Source organism: Penaeus vannamei, chromosome 28, assembly GCF_042767895.1.
Source record: "Penaeus vannamei isolate JL-2024 chromosome 28, ASM4276789v1, whole genome shotgun sequence".
NCBI classification, from domain to species: domain Eukaryota; kingdom Metazoa; phylum Arthropoda; class Malacostraca; order Decapoda; family Penaeidae; genus Penaeus; species Penaeus vannamei.
In genome coordinates this window covers 5284229-5288990 of record NC_091576.1, presented here as the reverse complement: position 1 = coordinate 5288990, position 4762 = coordinate 5284229, and the positions used below count along the sequence as shown (strand labels likewise).

Genomic DNA, 4762 nt, shown 5'->3' with positions numbered 1-4762 from the left:
AGGGAGAGAAAAGAGAGAAGAGAGAGAAGAAAAAGGAGAAAAAAGAGAGAAAGAGAGAAAAAAAGAAAAGAAAAGAGAGAGACAGAGAGAGAGAAAGGAAAAAGGAAGAAGAGAAGGAGGAAAAAAAAGGAGAGAAAAAGAGAAAAAAAAAGAGAGAGAGAGAGAGAGAGAGAGAGAGAGAGAGAGAGAGAGAGAGAGAGAGAGAGAGAGAGAAAAGGGGGGAAGAGAAGGGAAGAAAGAAAAAAGAGGGGGGGAGGGAGAGAGAGAGAGAGAGAGAGAGAGAGAGAGAGAGAGAGAGAGAGAGAGAGAGAAAAGGAAGAAAAAGAAAGGGGAAAGGAAAGAGAAGGAGGGAGGAGAGAGAGAAGGGGAAGAAGAAGAGAAGAAGAGAGAGGGGGGAGAGAGAGAGAGAGAGAGAGAGAAGAGAGAGAGAGAAAAAGGGGAGAAGAGGGAGAGAGAGAGAGAGAGAGAGGGGAAAAGGAAGAGAAGGAGAGAGAGAGAGAGAGAGGAAGGAGGAGAGAGAGAGAGGAAGAGAAGAAGGGAGAGAGAGAGAGAAGAGAGAAGGGAGGGAGAGAGAGGAAAGAAAGAAAAAGGGAGGGAGGGGGGAGAGAGAGAGAGAGAGAGAGAGAGAGAGAGGGGAGAAAAGAGGGAGAGAGAGAGAGAGAGAAGGGAAAAGAGAAGGAAGAGAAAGGAGAGAGAGAGAGAGAGAGAGAGAGAGAGAGAGAGAGAGGGAGGGGGGAGAGAGAGAGGGGAGGAGGAGAGAGAGAAAGAGAGAAGGAGAAGAGAAGGAGAGAGAGAGAGAGAGAGAGAGGGGGAGAGGGGGAGAAGAAAAGGGGGGAGGGGGAGAGGGGAGAGAGAGAGAGGGGAGAGAGAGAGAGAGAGAGAGAGAGAGAAAAGGGGAAGGAGAAGAGAAGGAGAGAGAGAGGGAGAAGAGAGAGAGAGAGAGAGAGAGAGAGAGAGAGAGAGGGGAGAAAAAAGAGAGAGAGAGAGAGAAAAGGAGAAGAGAGAGAGAGAGAAAAAAGGGAGAGAGAGAGAGAGAAAAAAAGGAGAGAGAGAGAGAGAGAGAGAGAGAGAGAGAGAGAGAGAGAGAGAGAGATAAGGGAGAGAAGACAATGGAGACAGAGAGAAAGAGAGAGAAAAGGGGGGAGGAGAGAGAGAGAGAAGAAAGAGAAAGATAGAGGGGGGCGGGGAGGAGAGAGAGAGAGAGAGAACATTTTTTTCCAGTAAGATGCAGGTGCGTGAACCCAGACAAAATCCCCAGCTCTAGGGGACAAACCCCCCAAGAAAAATAAAAACAAAAAAGGGATGGTTTCCAATCTTCTATAAAAAGAAATAAAATAACTGTGATCCTAAAAAGGAAACAGGTTCTGATCACATTAGCGTGCATATTCTTAAAAAAAGGGGCTGAAATCCCCCCCCTATTTCAAATTTTTTTTTCAGACTTATTTTCCCAAAAAAAGGGCCCAACCCGGGAAAAAACCCCAAAGGTGGTCCTTTTTAAAAAAAAAGGAGAGTCGGCTGTTTTGGGGGTTTTTTCAACCTGTTTCCCCCTCTCTAACACTCGTAAAACCATGGAGGCACTCACTGCTGACCAAATGATGGGCTTCTTTACCAAGCACAGGCTGTCAGACGAAAGACAATTCGGATTTAGGAAGGGACGTTCAGCTGCTGAGCTTCTCCTGGCACTATCTTCAACGTGGGACCAAGCACTGGATGATCACCTTTCCACCTGTGTCGTAGCAACTGATACTGCAGGAGCATTTGACCGTGTGTGACACCAAGGACTACTGGAGAAGCTGCAGGTCAATGGCATCGGGGGCTAACTCCTCAGCCTCCGAAGCAACTACCTTACTGGGCGACATCTCCACGTGGTTCTCAATGGCACACTTTCTCGGGGGCGCCCTATAGATGCTGGTGATCCCTAAGGAAGTGTCATGGGGCCATTGCTCTGGAACATATATTTAAATGACCTAGACCTCATCCCAGAACCAAGGGCATATGCTGACGACTGCACTCTCCATTTCACTTTTAGCCAGGATGAAAGGGCAGAAGTTCAGCATCTTGTCCAGCGACGACTGACGGACATGACCATGTGGGCTAAACGATGGCAAGTCGTATTTGCTCCTGAAAAGACCCAGATGATGATCATATCTAAGCTACGAGAAAAAAAAACAATCTGGAGCTCTCTGTCAATGCTGAAAAATTATCAGAAAATCGATCACTGAGGTTTGAGGAATAAAATTTGACGAGGAAATGAGTGTCAAGGAATACGCGAAGGATCTGGCTGCCCTCCGAGGCATCTCTTCTCCCCTGAGTCCTGAGGGATGCGAGGTCCTCTACGAAGCACAAGTGAGACCTGCCTTCGAGTATGCTTCGCTAACATGGATGTCCTGCCCTGCCTCAGCCTCCTCAGCAAGGTCGACGAACGAGCGAGACGTATCATCAACATATGTGGTCGTGGAGCGGGAGCCTTGGGCCCAACTCAGTCATCAACTACGTCTGGACGTGGCGGGACGCACGGCGCTGCACGAGCTTCATTTCTGGACACCCTCTGGCTCTTGGCTCTTCGAGGAACTCCTACGCCACTAGGAGCGCTCCCGACGATATATAGTCTCTCTGTACCTCGGTCCAGAACCTCCCTCCATCAGAGAGCCTTCATACCTCGAATGACAAGGATCTGGAATGTCATTATTACGTCCATTGACTTAATAAAGACAGTTCAACAGTCAGTCAAACTCAAGATCAACAGATGGCTGTCATTCAATAATGCAAATATGTCCACTAGTTAGACTTTATTTTTTTCACTCAAGTAATATGACTATAATACTATGAATGTGATGTCTTTAGTTAAAAAAGTATGCAAGGTTGTAGTTGTAAACCCCCTCTATACAGCCTGTATTATGTTATGATAAACAAGTTAAAAAAGACAGAGAGACAGAGAGAGAGAGAAGAGACAGAGAGAGAGGAGACAGAGAGAGAGACAGAAAGAAAGGAAACAGAGAGAGAGGAGACAGAGAGAGAGGGGAGACAGAGAGAGAGGGGGGACAGAGAGAGAGAGAGGAGACAGAGAGAGAAGAGGATAGAGAGAGAGAGAGAAGAGAAGAGAGAGAGAGAAGAGAAGCGAGAGAGAGAAGAGAAGAGGAGAGAGAAGAGAAGAGAAGAGGAGAGAGAGAGAGAGAGAGAGAGGGAGAGAGGGGAGAGAGAGAGAGAGAGAGAGAGAGAGAGAGAGAGAGAGAGAGAGAGAGAGAGAGAGAGAGAGAGAGAGAGAGAGAGAGAGAGAGAGAGAGAGAGAGAGAGAGAGAGAGAGAGAGAGAGAGAGAGAGAGAGAGAGAGAGAGAGAGAGAGAGAGAGAGAGAGAGAGAGAGAAAGAGAGAGAGAGAGAGAAAGGCGAGAGAGGCAAAGATAAAGAGAGGGTTGTATTTATATAAATCCTCTGGGATTATAAAAAATTGTGTGCAGTAGTATATGTCATTGTACTTTTTTTTCTGTTTGGAAATTCATGCTTATAAACGCTGTGTGTAGAGAGTTCCAAATGAAATTACTTCATCCCTTTGCGGCTTTCTGTCGATCACTTGGCATCGACTGTGGAACTTCCCTGCGCCTTCGAGTAGTAAGATATCATCATAAATGCTTTAATAATTAAACCCAAATAATGATTCACGTTTATGGTGGAATGCAATCGCCTCTTATCCACCAGAGAAAGAAGTCGACAGCTGCACGTCCTTGCAGGATCATGTCCTTTTCCCGTGCGCCATCCCTCTCCCGCTGGACCACTCCACGACTTCCCAAGGGGGACTCGGCGAAGATAGCCGCCGGTGAACATTTTTTTCCCTTTAAGAATGTCCTAGATTCTTGCTAAGGAGCCCGAGATATTCCGTCTGAGATCTCCACGTGCGCTTCCCGCTGCGCTCGCGTTCTTTATTTACGTCATGCGGCCGCGACGAGCGCGCATGCGCAGTCAAAGTGCGGCCATCTTGGTCTTCGAGAGTGTGAAACTGTCCTCCTGTGAAGTTGTTTTAGCTGGTAAATCGCTAGGACGGGCTTAAGTTGGGTGGCAAGGGGTCGAGGGGCGAGTGCGAATGGCGGCGGGCGTGCGAGGGCGCGGGCGGAGGCGGCAGGGGCGGCGCGGCCGAGAAAAGCGCCAGGGAATCTGCGGTCCTCCCACAAAGCCTCGCCAGACTTTGTTTTGGTTCGCAGGAATTTCGCGGCCGAGAAGTAGGAGGCGCCCAAGGGAGGGAGGCAGCCGCCCGCGCCCCCAGGGGAAGGGAGGAGGAGGAGGAGGGGAAGGAGAAGGAAGGCGAGTGAAGAGATGAGGAGTAGATGGGAGATGAGAAGAGCACAGAGGAGTGGAGAGGAGAGGAAAGGGGGGCAGGAGGAGGAGGAGGAGGAGGGCCAGAGACCCAGGAAGGGCGAAGGGCGCTCCTGAGGAAGGCGCTGACCGAGGGCGAGGCAGTCCGAGGGCGTCGCGGGTGCCCTCGGCCCTGGGGCTAGACGGGACGCCCGGGGGATCTGTGCATCCCTGCTGCCATGCATTCTCGGGTGCATGGGCGGCCCTGCTCGTCGTCCAGGAGAACCCTCAAGGCCTGGCAGGGAGTGGGCATGTTGTGGCTGGATAGCCCTCCCCTGCCCCCTTGGAAGGAGGGTAGAAAGACACCCTGTGGAATTACCTGGAGTGTGTTTCTAAAGTATATCAAGTCATGATAATGGTTTTCCATTGATGTTCATCTCTTTTGAGTTCTGGTACTGCTTTTGAGGCACTGTCAGC

General features: G+C 49.7%; 1 protein-coding gene across 2 annotated transcripts in view; it reads left to right on the top strand.

Annotated features, from left to right (window-relative positions):
- Positions 1 to 3926: 3926 nt before the first annotated feature.
- The window catches only part of Gyf (GIGYF family protein Gyf), a 34999-nt gene continuing 34163 nt past the window's right edge, over positions 3927 to 4762 (top strand). For both annotated transcript variants that reach the window (XM_070141709.1, XM_070141707.1), the window contains exon 1: positions 3927 to 4020. The gene's annotated coding sequence lies outside the window, so the exon portion shown is untranslated. The remainder of the gene's footprint in view (positions 4021 to 4762) is intronic.